Source organism: Carya illinoinensis, chromosome 16, assembly GCF_018687715.1.
Source record: "Carya illinoinensis cultivar Pawnee chromosome 16, C.illinoinensisPawnee_v1, whole genome shotgun sequence".
Taxonomy (NCBI): Eukaryota; Viridiplantae; Streptophyta; class Magnoliopsida; order Fagales; family Juglandaceae; genus Carya; species Carya illinoinensis.
In genome coordinates, this window is record NC_056767.1 from 17,023,963 (window position 1) to 17,041,516 (window position 17,554).

General features: G+C 39.3%; 1 non-coding gene across 1 annotated transcript; it reads right to left on the bottom strand.

Annotated features, from left to right (window-relative positions):
* Window positions 1–1,864: 1,864 nt before the first annotated feature.
* Window positions 1,865–1,972, bottom strand: LOC122299982. Its single transcript, XR_006239833.1, has one exon. It is a non-coding gene; the product is annotated as a small nucleolar RNA R71 (small nucleolar RNA).
* Between the last annotated feature and the right edge of the window lie 15,582 nt (window positions 1,973–17,554).

The window sequence follows — 17,554 nt, forward strand, 5'->3', positions numbered from 1 at the left end:
AAAAGAGTAAGTCAAGCCCAGTCAAATTCAAAGAGGACATTCATGGGGTTTGAGAGCAATTTGGGAGAAAAGAAAAAGAAAAAAATCACAAAATGAAACCACAAGAAGTCCAAGTCTGAAATTCGCTAGGAGACAGTCTGGACATACTTTGGTGTTTTGACTGTATCTTTTTAGTCATATATCGGATTGATTCGATTCTTGATTCATTGGAAAGTTATCTTAAAGGGCTATAACTTTGTCCCTAATAAGGATTTCCAAATTCGAACTCCTGAAGGCTGTACGTGGCTTCCAAGATAAGTCCTAAAATTTTGGCAATTTTTTTGTGCGAAAATCAAGAGGACATTAAGGTTTCTTTCTTACCCTATATAAGCATATCATTAGCACGAAATTGGGGGGGGGGGGGGGGGAGGAAGAGGCACATGAGGCAGATCTGAAGAGAGGAGAAAATGACTTACATGGCCACCGTTCGCTTCAGTTTTCTCTGGAGATTTTTGTTGTCCATTATATTTATGGGTAACTAAATTCTCAAGTAGGGTTAGGGATGAACTTGCACATTAGATGGTATTTCTAATTTATTCTTAATTCATGTATTTGATTTTTAATTTCTAAAACTCTTTTGTTTTATCATTCTCAATTCATCGTTGATGTTTTCTTCTCTGAATAATCATAGAATTTATTCTGTTTATGGATTCAGTCATGCTTTTTCTATTGAATGGATTAGTTCTTTGATTATGTTTGGATCAATTATTTATGTATATTGGTTTAGTTTTGTGCTGCAATATCGCTTCCTGAGTATATTGTCGTCATTGGATTTTATCAATAGGGATAGTAATTTACGTTTTTTAAAAGTGATGAATGTTTTTTCAAAGGGTTTCATTTTATTTAAATCTGGTTTATAAATCTATACCTTCCGATTGGGAATTGCGGGAATTGAGTTCCTAATTGAGTTATCCAATGAATTAAGAATAATTAAAATACCAGATTTGTGCAAGAGATTCCCGACACTCTACTGTTTGTCAAATTTGAGTACTTTTTCCGTTAATCACTTTACTTCACTTTAATTTACATTTAAAATTAATCTTTGTTCTCCATTATCTATTTAATATTTTTCTTTAGTTTCTTTGTTTCTCTTGCTATTTTTTTAATTTGTCTCCCTGTGGAATCGACACCCCAAAGCTGTGCTACAACTACCGCATTATTCTTTGGGCGTAATCAAATTTTGGCGCCGTTGCCGGGGAGATGGTAGAAGAATTGTGAGATAGTTTTTCTTTTCAACAGTTTGTAAAGGCGGTAACTTCGTTCCCTATTTTAGCTTGCTGCATTTTTTTTTATTTTCTTTTTCTTTTTGTAGTTTTTTTTAGTGTTAGGTTTTTCTCTACCTTGCATGCACAGGTATAGAGACGCCTTGGGTCGGTTTGCTTGTAGACCTGTGTTAGAGTCAGAGTTTAATTTTCTGATCATTTGTTTGATAATTCTTCTAATTTTGAGAAAATGAGTGAACATGAAGATCAACCCACTAGGACCCTTCAGGATTACCTCCACCCTACACGCACAGCCACACCATCATGCATCATGTTTCCAGCTAATATTTGCCAATTGGATTTTAAAACAGGGATGATACAGTTACTCCCTACTTTTCATGGCTTGGAAAATGAAAATCCATATGTGCACATTAGGGAGTTTGAGGAAGTAGTTGCGACTTTTCATAGTCAAAATGCAACTGATGACATTGTGAGACTTAAGTTCTTTCTTTGAAGGATAGAGCTAAGAGTTGGCTATACTCTTTGAGACCACGATCTATTGGGTCATGGAATGAGATGACTCAGGTCTTTTTTAATAAATACTTTCCCCAACATAAGACCAATGCTTTAAAAAGACAAATCTCCACCTTTGTACAAAAGGACAGTGAGACTTTGTATCAGTCTTGGGAGAGATTTAAGGAGCTATTGAGTATGTGTCCTCACCATGGGTATGAGAATTGGCGCTTGGTGAGCTATTTTTATGAGGGACTTACACCTAGAGAGCGTCAATTTGTGGAGATGATGTGTAATGGTGAGTTCTTACAGAAAGATCCTGATGAGGCCATAGAATACCTCAATGAGCTTGCTGAAAAAGCTCACACTTGGACTGGACCTAGTGCTACTGAGAGCACAAATAGGTCACGACCTGCAGGAAACCTAAATGGTGGTGGAATTTACCATCTCAGGGAAGAAGATAACCTAAAGGCTAAGGTTGAGATGCTCACTAGGGAGCTAGAGGTGTTGAAGAATAAAAGACTTAAAGCCAACACACGTGGCTAATCATGCAGAATCTTTTGGACGATGTTTTGTGTGTGGTGGGGTAGATCACCTTGCCCAAGAGTGTCCCACATTTGCTGAGATGAGAGGGATGTATGAGGAACAATGTAATGCCTTAGGTATGTATATGAAGCCTGTTGCACCTTTCTCTGATACCTACAATCCAGGGTGGCGTAATCACCCCAATTTTAGCTGGAAGTCTGAAAACCAGCCGCCTGCACAACCCCCTAGATCATATCCTGCACCATATCATGCACCTTCATCTTCTAGGAGTCCTTTAGAAAACACTTTGCATGCTTTTATTGAGGTACAAAGTAAAACTAATCAAAAGTTTGAATCTTTGATTATGCAGGTTGTTGAAGAAAACAAAGAGATAAAGGGTCATATATCCAAGATAATGAGCTCCTTGAGTGTGAATGAGCGTGGCAAGTTTCATTCTCAAGCTCAATCCGCACCCCAAGGTCAGCATATGGCACAAAAAAATTTAAAAGAAGTCAATGCCATTATGACAAAAAGTGGTAAGTCCTTACACATCCCAACAACTGATAAGCAAGAGGATGTTGAAGAGAAACAAAGCAATGATAGCACCGAGTTCCCCAAGGATGCCGAGGTAATCAAGAGTCCAGTTAAGGTACCATTTCCTCAAGCTTTAAAATCTGGTATGCGAACTTTGGATCCTAGTAATGAAATCTTGGAGAACCTCAGGCAGGTAAAGATTAACCTTCCTCTTTTGCATGTTATTAAACAAGTTCCCACTTATGCAAAAGTTCTTAAAGATTTGTGTACAGTTAAGAGGAAGCACCATGTTAAGAAGACAGCATTTCTGACAGAGCAAGTTAGTGCTCTAATTGAGCAACGAATTCCTCCTAAGTACAAGGATCCTGGTTGTCCAACCATTGCATGTAATATTGTGAATCATGAGTTTGGGCAAGCCTTGCTAGATCTAGGAGCTAGTGTTAATTTGATGCCTTATTCCATTTTTTTGCAGCTTGGTTTGGGTGAAATTAAGCCTACTTCTGTCGTGCTTCAATTGGCTGATCGTTCAATTAAGAAACCGAGGGGGATAGTTGAGGATGTTTTGATCCAAATTGACAAGTTTTATTATCCTGTTGATCTCTTAATTTTGGACACTCAATCAGTTGTTGAGTCTAACTCTAAAGTTCCTCTCATATTAGGTAGACCTTTCCTTGCTACGTCTAATGCACTTCTAAATTTCAGGAATGGGTTGATGAAGTTATCTTTTGGAAACATGACCATGGAGGTCAACATTTTCCATATTGAGAAGCAGCCAACAGATGACGAGTGCCACCAAACGTATATGATTGATGCACTCATAGACAAGGGAGTTCACACAACTCATGATTTTGATCCCCTTGAATATTCCCTTGTGAATTCTGAGCTTAATACATCTGTTAGTGATTCATCTGATGTTATTGATATTTGTGCTGTTTTTGATGAAACTCAGGATTATGACACACAGCTTTGGCAACAGAAATTTGAGGAGTTGCCTAAGAAATGTGGAAAACAGATTCCTGTAAGTATGAAAGCACCAAGAGTTAAATTGAAATATTTGCCTAAGTCTAAAGTCTATAAGGTTAAAATGAAAGCGTTTCATGATAAAAATATTCTTAGGAAGAGTTTTAAACATAATGACCAAATATGCTTATATGATTTTGGATCTCACAAGCACAAAGGAAAACTTCGGTTTAGGTGGACTGACCCATTTCTAGTGAAAAATATTTTTGTAAATGGGGTGGTAGAAATAGAAGATCCTAAGGATGGTCGGATCTTTAAAGTAAATGGTCAACGCCTTAAAATATTAATTGATAGGCAAGTTCCAGAAGTGGAAGACATTCCACTTGTGGATCCAGTCTATCAACCTTGACCACACCACCAAGGTATGTGTTTCTTTATTTATTTTGTTTTGCTTTGTTTTGTTTTTGTTTTTTTTCTTATTTTCTTTCTTTTCCTTTTTTGTTTGCTGTTGTTTTCTTTGTTTTTGATTGCAGGATAGTTTCATTTCGTCATTTCAGATTACCATCTTTGGTGTTTAGGGAGCTACCCACGTCACTCATCAGGTGTATTCTACCATTTTCAATTACTCCCCATTCAATTTTGATTCTTAAACATTGAGGACAATGTTTCATTTAAGTTGGGGGGCAGTGGTGCAAATTCAGTTTTTAAAATGCTTGTTGGAACTCTGTGGCATATTTTCATGTGTCAATTTTTTTTTAATTTGCATCACATGTGCATCATTTTCACATGTGTACTCATTCTCATTCATAGCCATCTTCGTGAATTCACCAAACCCACCAGATCATTTTTTGCTGAAACATTCACAGAATCCTTAATGCACTTATCCAAATTTTGTGGTAAGATGGTGGTTTGACACATGTAGCTAGAGAACTCTTTTGCTTAAGTTTTCATGTGAGTTTGGAGAGGATTGAGAGCATACAAATGCAGTAAATTGTGATAAGCGTTCATTGATCTGTTGAATTGGACACTTCTTTTGAGAATATCATTACATGGTTTGCAGTACAATGGTGGATATACTTGGGATATGACGAAGGTCAACTTAGGATTAACGTTTGAGCTTTTCAAGCTATCCTTTCCATCATAGACCCCTAGTAGCCAACTTTGAGCCAATAAAACACTTGTATCTTTTTCTTTTCATATGCCCATATCATCCATGCCTCTCCACATTGGAGTATAACCTATACACAGATTTTCTCACCCTTTTACTTCCAAGTGTATACTAGGTGTGGAATTTTTATTTTCTTTCTTTAATTTTGTCATTTTCAATTAAAAAAAACAGAGAAGAAGAAGACGACGGAAAAAAAAGAGAAGAGTACAAGTTGCAAAGTGTTCAATTGAGTGAGCTTCAAAAAAAGAAGAAGAAGAAGTTGGTATAGATGGAAAGAATACAAAAGTGGCATGTGTTTGTCCATCAAATTGTTGAAAAAAAAAAAAAAAGGAAGAAGAAGGAAAAGCATTATTATTTGATGATCTGAAAAGTTGGAGAGTATATTAAGTGAGAAGTGTGGTCTATTGAGATATTTAATAAAATTCCATTTGTATGTACTTGGAAGTTTTTGAATCCCTTTCATCCTTTTTTTTCATATAACCCCAAAACCAAGCCACATTACAACCTTTTGTGTTGACCATTCTGATCCTAAATAAGCTGTTGAAAAGATTGATGGAAGTCTCATTTGTTAGTGTTCCTATCATAAGATCAATGTTTGCTTGTTACTTGTACATAATTGCCTAATTTTCCATGAGAGTGTATATACACCCATTGTCAACTCCATAGAGAGAGCCCTTACACAAAACACTATTATACCCGTGAGTTATGGAGTTGAACCTTTTGCTTAAGATGTTCTTGATGTTGCATGTATCAAGGTTAGTGGTACGATGGTTATGGCTTGGAGAACACACACACACTCTGTGGATTGCTATAGGTGGATTGATCTTGATGGGTTATTGGATTCCTTAGATTGTTTTGATATGTGAATCTGGAAAGTGTGACTTGATGGCCTTTATGTGTGATTTTCTTTGGTCTCTTTCATTGTTTTGACATAAAAATTGCTAGGGACTAGCAATGAGTAAGTTGGGGAGTGTGATGAGTGTGCGAAAGTGCACTCTATATACCCTATTATTAGACTAAAATGCTAAAATGTGAATAGAAATCATATGAATTAATGTGTATTCTTAAATTGAATTTCTATTTACGTTGGGATACTCCTAAGCAGTTTTTTTATGGCTAATTTCAGAGTTTATAAAAGAGCAAGTCAAGCCCAGTCAAATTCAAAGACATTCATGAGGTTTGAGAGCAATTTGGAAGAAAAGAAAAAGAAAAAAAATCACAAAATGAAACCACAAGAAGTCCAAGTCCGAAATTCGCTAGGAGACAGTCTGGACATACTTTAGTGTTTTTGACTGTATCTTTTTACTCATATATCATATTGATGCAATTCTTGATGCATTGGAAAGCTATCTTAAAGGGCTATAACTTTGTCTCTAATAAGGATTTCCAAATTCGAAATCCTGAAGGCTGTACGTGGCTGCCAAAATAAGTCCTAAAATTTAGGCGATTTTTTTATGCGGAAATCAAGAGGACATTAGGGTTTCTTTCTTACCCTATATAAGCATATCATTAGCACGAAATGGGGGGGAGGAAGAGGCACAAGAGGCAGATCTGAAGAGAGCAGAAAATCACTTCCATGGCCACCGTTCGCTTCAGCTTTCTCTGGAGATTTTTGTTGTCGATTATATTTATGGGTAACTAAATTCTCAAGTAGGGTTAGGGATGAACTTGCACATTAGATGGTATTTCTAATTTATTCTTAATTCATGTATTTGATTTTCAATTTCTAAAACTCTTTTGTTTTATTATTCTCAATTCATCGTTGATGTTTTCTTCTCTGAATAATCATAGAATTTATTCTGTTTATGGATTCAGTCATGCTTTTTCTATTGAATGGATTTGTTCTTCGATTATGTTTGGATCAATTATTTATCTATATTGATTTAGTTTTTTGCTGCAATATCGCTTCCTGAGTATATTGTCGTCATTGGATTTTATCAATAGGGATATTAATTCACGTTTTTCAAAAGTGATGAATGTTTTTTCAAAGGGTTTCATTTTATTTAAGTTTGGTTTACAAATCTATACCTTCCGATTGGGAATTGCGGGAATTGAGTTCCTAATTGAGTTATCCAATTAATTAAGAATAATTAAAATACCAGATTTGTGCAAGGGATTCCCGACACTCTACTCTTTGTCAAATTTGAGAACTTTTTCCGTTAATCACTTTACATCACTTTAATTTACATTTAAACTTAATCTTTGTTCTCCATTATCTATTTAATATTTTTCTTTAGTTTCTTTGTTTCTCTTGCTATTTTTTTAATTTGTCTCCCTGTGGAATCGACACCCCAAAACTGTGCTACAACTACCGCGTTATTCTTTGGGCGTAATCATCTTGGGATTGAGGGAAACCAATGGTATGGCATATGTGGGCTACAATTGCAAGAATGAAAGAAAAGATGGGTTTCTTCGTTTCAATTCGTCCTGTGCTGGAACTGAGTTACAACAGTTAAGGTGGGATTTATTTGATGATATTTCCCTTGAGGACATGGCGTAAACAGCATAGGCTACAGTCCGATTAGTTGCCGGGCACATAGAGGTGCGCCTAGGTGGCGATCAACGGTGACTTTGGCATTGGAGTGACTTTCCTTATATTGAAATGTGGTGGATCAAGTGTAATCTTCTATTCCGCCCCAAGAATGATGGGAAACAACTATAAAAAAGTATTAACATCCATATAAAAACGGTGAGAAAGAATTAAAAAGGACATTAATCTTGAAACATGGTTTAGAGATGACTAATCACTTGTAAGTTGATTAATGACCTTAACTCCGGTTACAAGCTTAACCAAGGCAAGATAAGGGGAGTATGGCGCGTCTCGGGCCTGAGGGAAACCGATGGTATGGCATTTGTGCGTTACAATTGGATGAATGAAGGAAAAGAAGGGGTTGTTTGAGTCAATTCGTCCAATGGCAGAACTGAGTTTCGCCCGCTAAGGGGTGATGCATTTACTGAGATTTCCCTTGAGAAAATGGTGTAAACGGCATAGGGTATAGTCCGATTTGTTGGAATGCACATGGAGGTGCACCTAGGTGGCGTTTGGCGGTGACTTGGGCGTTGGAACGACTTTCCGTGTGTTGAAATGTGGTTTATCAAGTCTAATCTTCTATTTCACTCTAAGAATGGTGGGAAACAACAATAAAAGTATTAATGTCCATATTAAAATGGTGAGAAAGAACTAAAAGGGAAATCCAGCCTGAAACATGGTTTGGACATGAGTAATCGCTTGTAAGTTGATTAATGCCCTTAGGACCGGTTCCCAGATTGACCAAGGCCAAATAAGGCGCGTATGGCACACATCTAAGGCTACAATTGGAAGTACGATATAAAAGACAAGTTTCTTCGTGTCAGTTTGTCCAATGCTAGAGAATTGAGATAGACGGTTATGGTCGGATGCATTTGACGAGATTTCCCTCGAGAAATTGGTGTAAACGGAATAGGCTATAGTCCGATTCATTGCAATGCACAAAGAGGTGCACCTAGGTGGCGATTGGCGGTGACTCTGGCGTTGGAATGACTTTCCTTGTATTGAAATGTGGTGGATCAGGTCTAATCTTCTAATTCACTCCAAGAATGATGGCAAAGAAAACAATAAGAGGAATGAGGCCCATACGAAAAGGGAGAGAAAGAACTAAAAAGGAAATTAAGTTCAGAGGATGGTTTAAAGATGAATAATCACTTGTAGTTGAATAATGCCCTTAACTCCAGTCACAAGCTTCACCAAATCCAGATTAGGGGCGTATGGCACATCTTGGGCTTGAGGGAAACCAATGGTATGGCATATGTGGGCTACAATTGCAAGAATGAAAGAAAAGATGGGTTTCTTCGTTTCAATTCGTCCTGTGCTGGAACTGAGTTACAACAGTTAAGGTGGGATTTATTTGATGATATTTCCCTTGAGGACATGGCGTAAACAGCATAGGCTACAGTCCGATTAGTTGCCGGGCACATAGAGGTGCGCCTAGGTGGCGATCAACGGTGACTTTGGCATTGGAGTGACTTTCCTTATATTGAAATGTGGTGGATCAAGTGTAATCTTCTATTCCGCTCCAAGAATGATGGGAAACAACTATAAAAAAGTATTAACATCCATATAAAAACGGTGAGAAAGAATTAAAAAGGACATTAATCTTGAAACATGGTTTAGAGATGACTAATCACTTGTAAGTTGATTAATGACCTTAACTTCGGTTACAAGCTTAACCAAGGCAAGATAAGGGGAGTATGGCGCGTCTCGGGCCTGAGGGAAACCGATGGTATGGCATTTGTGCGTTACAATTGGATGAATGAAGGAAAAGAAGGGGTTGTTTGAGTCAATTCGTCCAATGGCAGAACTGAGTTTCGCCCGCTAAGGGGTGATGCATTTACTGAGATTTCCCTTGAGAAAATGGTGTAAACGGCATAGGGTATAGTCCGATTTGTTGGAATGCACATGGAGGTGCACCTAGGTGGCGTTTGGCGGTGACTTGGGCGTTGGAACGACTTTCCGTGTGTTGAAATGTGGTTTATCAAGTCTAATCTTCTATTTCACTCTAAGAATGGTGGGAAACAACAATAAAAGTATTAATGTCCATATTAAAATGGTGAGAAAGAACTAAAAGGGAAATCCAGCCTGAAACATGGTTTGGACATGAGTAATCACTTGTAAGTTGATTAATGCCCTTAGCACCGGTTCCAAGTTTCACCAAGGCCAAATCAGGAGCATATGGCACACATCTAAGGCTACAATTGGAAGAACGATATAAAAGACAAGTTTCTTCGTGTCAGTTTGTCCAATGCTAGAGAATTGAGATAGACGGTTATGGTCGGATGCATTTGACGAGATTTCCCTCGAGAAATTGGTGTAAACGGCATAGGCTATAGTCCGATTCATTGCAATGCACAAAGAGGTGCACCTAGGTGGCGATTGGCGGTGACTCTGGCGTTGGACTGACTTTCCTTGTATTGAAATGTGGTGGATCAGGTCTAATCTTCTAATTCACTCCAAGAATGATGGCAAAGAAAACAATAAGAGGAATGAGGCCCATACGAAAAGGGAGAGAAAGAACTAAAAAGGAAATTAACTTCAGAGGATGGTTTAAAGATGAATAATCACTTGTAGTTGAATAATGCCCTTAACTCCAGTCACAAGCTTCACCAAATCCAGATTAGGGGCGTATGGCACATCTTGGGCTTGAGGGAAACCAATGGTATGGCATTTGTGCGTTACAATTGGATGAATGAAGGAAAAGTAGGGGTTGTTTGAGTCTATTCGTCCAATGGCAGAACTGAGTTTCGACGGCTAAGGTGTGATGCATTTACTGAGATTTCCCTTGAGAAAATGGTGTAAACGGCATAGGGTACAGTCCGATTAGTTGGAATGCACATGGAGGTGCACCTAGGTGGCGTTTGGCTGTGACTTGGGCGTTGGAACGACTTTCCTTATGTTGAAATATGGTTTATCAAGTCTAATCTTCTATTTCACTCTAAGAATGATGGGAAACAACAATAAAAGTATTAATGTCCATATTAAAATGGTGAGAAAGAACTAAAAGGGAAATCCAGCCTGAAACATGGTTTGGACATGAGTAATCACTTGTAAGTTGATTAATGCCCTTAGCACCGGTTCCAAGTTTCACCAAGGCCAAATCAGGAGCATATGGCACACATCTAAGGCTACAATTGGAAGAACGATATAAAAGACAGGTTTCTTCGTGTCAGTTCGAACAATGCTAGAGAATTGAGCTAGACGGTTAAGGTAGGATGCATTTGACGAGATTTTCCTCTAGAAATTGGTGTAAACGGCATAGGCTATAGTCGGATTCGTTGCAATGCACAAATAGGTGCACCTAGGTGGCGATTGGCGGTGACTCTGGCGTTGGAATCACTTTCCTTGTATTGAAATGTGGTGGATCAGGTCTAATCTTCGAATTCACTCCAAGAATGATGACAAAGAAAACAATAAGAGGAATGAGGCCCATACGAAAAGGGAGAGAAAGAACTAAAAAGGAAATTAACTTCAGAGGATGGTTTAAAGATGAATAATCACTTGTAGTTGAATAATGCCCTTAACTCCAGTCACAAGCTTCACCAAATCCAGATTAGGGGCGTATGGCACATCTTGGGCTTGAGGGAAACCAATGGTATGGCATACGTGGGCTACAATTGGAAGAATGAAAGAAAAGACGGGTTTCTTCGTTTGAATTCGTCCTGTGCTGGGACTGAGTTACAACAGTTAAGGTGGGATGTATTTGATGATATTTCCCTTGAGGACATGGCGTAAACAGCATAGGCTAGAGTCTGATTAGTTGCGGTGCACATAGAGGTGCGCCTAGGTGGCGATCGACGGTGACTTTGGCATTGGAGTGACTTTCCTTATATTGAAATGTGGTGGATCAAGTGTTATCTTCTACTCCGCTCTAAGAATGATGGGAAACAACTATGAAAAAGTATTAACATCCATATAAAAACGGTGGGAAAGAATTAAAAAGGAAATTAATCTTGAAACATGGTTTTGAGATGACTAATCACTTGTAAGTTGATTAAAGACCTTAACTCCGGTAACAAGCTTAACCAAGGCAAGATAAGGGGAGTATGGCGCGTCTTGGGCTTGAGGGAAACCGATGGTATGGCATTTGTGCGTTACAATTGGATGAATGAAGGAAAAGTAGGGGTTGTTTGAGTCTATTCGTCCAATGGCAGAACTGAGTTTCGACGGCTAAGGTGTGATGCATTTACTGAGATTTCCCTTGAGAAAATGGTGTAAACGGCATAGGGTACAGTCCGATTAGTTGGAATGCACATGGAGGTGCACCTAGGTGGCGTTTGGCTGTGACTTGGGCGTTGGAACGACTTTCCTTATGTTGAAATATGGTTTATCAAGTCTAATCTTCTATTTCACTCTAAGAATGATGGGAAACAACAATAAAAGTATTAATGTCCATATTAAAATGGTGAGAAAGAACTAAAAGGGAAATCCAGCCTGAAACATGGTTTGGACATGAGTAATCACTTGTAAGTTGATTAATGCCCTTAGCACCGGTTCCAAGTTTCACCAAGGCCAAATCAGGAGCATATGGCACACATCTAAGGCTACAATTGGAAGAACGATATAAAAGACAGGTTTCTTCGTGTCAGTTCGAACAATGCTAGAGAATTGAGCTAGACGGTTAAGGTAGGATGCATTTGACGAGATTTTCCTCTAGAAATTGGTGTAAACGGCATAGGCTATAGTCGGATTCGTTGCAATGCACAAATAGGTGCACCTAGGTGGCGATTGGCGGTGACTCTGGCGTTGGAATCACTTTCCTTGTATTGAAATGTGGTGGATCAGGTCTAATCTTCGAATTCACTCCAAGAATGATGACAAAGAAAACAATAAGAGGAATGAGGCCCATACGAAAAGGGAGAGAAAGAACTAAAAAGGAAATTAACTTCAGAGGATGGTTTAAAGATGAATAATCACTTGTAGTTGAATAATGCCCTTAACTCCAGTCACAAGCTTCACCAAATCTAGATTAGGGGCGTATGGCACATCTTGGGCTTGAGGGAAACCAATGGTATGGCATACGTGGGCTACAATTGGAAGAATGAAAGAAAAGACGGGTTTCTTCGTTTGAATTCGTCCTGTGCTGGAACTGAGTTACAACAGTTAAGGTGGGATGTATTTGATGATATTTGCCTTGAGGACATGGCGTAAACAGCATAGGCTAGAGTCCGATTAGTTGCCGTGCACATAGAGGTGCACCTAGGTGGCGATCGACGGTGACTTTGGCATTGGAGTGACTTTCCTTATATTGAAATGTGGTGGATCAAGTGTAATCTTCTATTCCGCTCTAAGAATGATGGGAAACAACTATAAAAAAGTATTAACATCCATATAAAAACGGTGAGAAAGAATGGAAAAGGAAATTAATCTTGAAACATGGTTTAGAGATGACTAATCACTTGTAAGTTGATTAATGACCTTAACTCCGGTTACAAGCTTAACCAAGGCAAGATAAGGGGAGTATGGGGCGTCTTGGGCTTGAGGGAAACCGATGGTATGACATCTGTGCGTTACAATTGGATGAATGAAGGAAAAGAAGGGGTTGTTTGATTCAACTCGCCCAATGCCAGAACTGAGTTTCGACTCATAAGGTGTGATGCATTTACTGAGATTTCCCTTGAGAAAATGGTGTAAACGGCATAGGGTACAGCCCGATTAGTTGGAACGCACATGGAGGTGCACCTAGGTGGCGTTTGGCGGTGACTTGGGCATTGGAACGACTTTCCGTGTTTTGAAATGTGGTTTATCAAGTCTAATATTCTATTTCACTCTAGGAATGGTGGGAAACAACAATAAAAGCATTAATGTCCATATTAAAATGGCGAGAAAGAACTAAAAGGGAAATCCAGCGTAAAACATGGTTTGGACATGAGTAATCACTTGTAAATTGATTAATGCCCTTAGCACCAGTTCCAAGTTTCACCAAGGCCAAATAAGGCGTGTATGGCACACATCTAAGGCTACAATTGGAAGAACGATAGAAAAGACAGGTTTCTTCGTGTCAGTTCCTCCAATGCTAGAGAATTGAGCTAGAGGTTAAAATGGGATGCATTTGACGAGATTTCCCTCGAGAAATTGGTGTAAACGGCATAGGCTATAGTCCGATTCATTGCAATGCACAAATAGGTGCACCTAGGTGGCGATTGGCGGTGACTCTGGCGTTGGAATCACTTTCCTTGTATTGAAATGTGGTGGATCAGGTCTAATCTTCGAATTCACTCCAAGAATGATGACAAAGAAAACAATAAGAGGAATAAGGCCCATACGAAAAGGGAGAGAAAGAATTATAAAGGAAATTAAGTTCAGAGGATCGTTTAAAGATGAATAATCACTTGTAGTTGAATAATGCCCTTAACTCCAGTCACAAGCATCACTAAGTCTAGGTTAGGGGCGTATGGCACATCTTGGGCTTGAGGGAAACCAATGGTATGGCATCTGTGGGCTACAATTGGAAGAATGAAGGAAAAGACGGGTTTCTTCGTTTCAATTCGTCCTGTGCTGGAACTGAGTTACAACAGTTAAGGTGGGATGTATTTGATGATATTTCCCTTGAGGACATGGCGTAAACGGCATAGGCTAGAGTCCGATTAGTTGCCGTGCACATACAGGTGCGCCTAGGTGGCGATCGACGGTGACTTTGGCATTGGAGTGACTTTCCTTATATTGAAATGTGTTGGATCAAGTGTAATCTTCTATTCCGCTCTAAGAATGATGGGAAACAGCTATAAAAAAGTATTAACATCCATATAAAAATGGTGAGAAAGAATGGAAAAGGAAATTAATCTTGAAACATGGTTTAGAGATGACTAATCACTTGTAAGTTGATTAATGACCTTAACTCCGGTTACAAGCTTAACCAAGGCAAGATAAGGGGAGTATGGGGGCGTCTTGGGCTTGAGGGAAACCGATGGTATGGCATCTGTGCGTTACAATTGGATGAATGAAGGAAAAGAAGGGGTTGTTTGAGTCAACTCGTCCAATGCCAGAACTGAGTTTCGACTCCTAAGGTGTGATGCATTTACTGAGATTTCCCTTGAGAAAATGGTGTAAACGGCATAGGGTACAGCCCGATTAGTTGGAACGCACATGGAGGTGCACCTAGGTGGCGTTCGGCGGTGACTTGGGCATTGGAACGACTTTCCGTGTGTTGAAATGTGCTTTATCAAGTCTAATATTCTATTTCACTCTAGGAATGGTGGGAAACAACAATAAAAGTATTAATGTCCATATTAAAATGGCGAGAAAGAACTAAAAGGGAAATCCAGCGTAAAACATGGTTTGGACATGAGTAATCACTTGTAAATTGATTAATGCCCTTAGCACCAGTTCCAAGTTTCACCAAGGCCAAATAAGGCGCGTATGGCACACATCTAAGGCTACAATTGGAAGAACGATAGAAAAGACAGGTTTCTTCGTGTCAGTTCCTCCAATGCTAGAGAATTGAGCTAGAGGTTAAAATGGGATGCATTTGACGAGATTTCCCTCGAGAAATTGGTGTAAACGGCATAGGCTATAGTCCGATTCATTGCAATGCACAAATAGGTGCACCTAGGTGGCGATTGGCGGTGACTCTGGTGTTGGAATGACTTTTTTTGTATTGAAATGTGGTGGATCAGGTCTAATCTTCTAATTCACTCCAAGAATGATGGCAAAGAAAACAATAAGAGGAATAAGGCCCATACGAAAAGGGAGAGAAAGAATTCTAAAGGAAATTAAGTTCAGAGGATGGTTTAAAGATGAATAATCACTTGTAGTTGAATAATGCCCTTAACTCCAGTCACAAGCATCACCAAGTCTAGATTAGGGGTGTATGGCGCATCTTGGGCTTGAGGGAAACCAATGGTATGGCATATGTGGGCTACAATTGGAAGAATGAACGAAAAGACGGGTTTCTTCATTTGAATTCGTCCTGTGCTGGAACTGAGTTACAACAGTTAAGGTGGGATGTATTTGATGATATTTCCCTTGAGGACATGGTCTAAGTAGCATAGGCTAGAGTCCGATTAGTTGCCGTGCACATACAGGTGCGCCTAGATGGCGATCGATGGTGACATTGGCATTGGAGTGACTTTCCTTATATTGAAATGTGGTGGATCAAGTGTAATCTTCTATTCCGCTCTAAGAATGATGGGAAACAACTATAAAAAAGTATTAACATCCATATAAAAACGGTGGGAAAGAATTAAAAAGGAAATTAATCTTGAAACATGGTTTAGAGATGACTAATCACTTGTAAGTTGATTAACCACCTTAACTCCGGTTACACGCTTAACCAAGGCAAGATAAGGGGAGTATGGCGCGTCTTGGGCTTGAGGGAAACCGATGGTATGGCATCTGTGCGTTACAATTGGATGAATGAAGGAAAAGAAGGGGTTGTTTGAGTCAATTCGTCCAATGCCAGAACTGAGTTTCGACGCCTAAGGTGTGATGCATTTACTGAGATTTCCCTTGAGAAAATGGTGTAAACGGCATAGGGTACAGTCCGATTAGTTGGAATGCACATGGAGGTGCACCTAGGTGGCGTTTGGCGGTGACTTGGGCGTTGGAACGACTTTCCGTGTGTTGAAATGTGGTTTATCAAGTCTAATCTTCTATTTCACTCTAAGAATGGTGGGAAACAACAATAAAAGTATTAATGTCCATATTAAAATGGTGAGAAAGAACTAAAAGGGAAATCCAGCCTGAAACATGGTTTGGACATGAGTAATCGCTTGTAAGTTGATTAATGCCCTTAGGACCGGTTCCCAGATTGACCAAGGCCAAATAAGGCGCGTATGGCACACATCTAAGGCTAGAATTGGAAGTACGATATAAAAGACAAGTTTCTTCGTGTCAGTTTGTCCAATGCTAGAGAATTGAGATAGACGGTTATGGTCGGATGCATTTGACGAGATTTCCCTCGAGAAATTGGTGTAAACGGCATAGGCTATAGTCCGATTCATTGCAATGCACAAAGAGGTGCACCTAGGTGGCGATTGGCGGTGACTCTGGCGTTGGACTGACTTTCCTTGTATTGAAATGTGGTGGATCAGGTCTAATCTTCTAATTCACTCCAAGAATGATGGCAAAGAAAACAATAAGAGGAATGAGGCCCATACGAAAAGGGAGAGAAAGAACTAAAAAGGAAATTAAGTTCAGAGGATGGTTTAAAGATGAATAATCACTTGTAGTTGAATAATGCCCTTAACTCCAGTCACAAGCTTCACCAAATCCAGATTAGGGGCGTATGGCACATCTTGGGCTTGAGGGAAACCAATGGTATGGCATACGTGGGCTACAATTGGAAGAATGAAAGAAAAGACGGGTTTCTTCGTTTGAATTCGTCCTGTGCTGGAACTGAGTTACAACAGTTAAGGTGGGATGTATTTGATGATATTTCCCTTGAGGACATGGCGTAAACAGCATAGGCTAGAGTCTGATTAGTTGCGGTGCACATAGAGGTGCGCCTAGGTGGCGATCGACGGTGACTTTGGCATTGGAGTGACTTTCCTTATATTGAAATGTGGTGGATCAAGTGTTATCTTCTACTCCGCTCTAAGAATGATGGGAAACAACTATGAAAAAGTATTAACATCCATATAAAAACGGTGGGAAAGAATTAAAAAGGAAATTAATCTTGAAACATGGTTTTGAGATGACTAATCACTTGTAAGTTGATTAAAGACCTTAACTCCGGTAACAAGCTTAACCAAGGCAAGATAAGGGGAGTATGGCGCGTCTTGGGCTTGAGGGAAACCGATGGTATGGCATTTGTGCGTTACAATTGGATGAATGAAGGAAAAGTAGGGGTTGTTTGAGTCTATTCGTCCAATGGCAGAACTGAGTTTCGACGGCTAAGGTGTGATGCATTTACTGAGATTTCCCTTGAGAAAATGGTGTAAACGGCATAGGGTACAGTCCGATTAGTTGGAATGCACATGGAGGTGCACCTAGGTGGCGTTTGGCTGTGACTTGGGCGTTGGAACGACTTTCCTTATGTTGAAATATGGTTTATCAAGTCTAATCTTCTATTTCACTCTAAGAATGATGGGAAACAACAATAAAAGTATTAATGTCCATATTAAAATGGTGAGAAAGAACTAA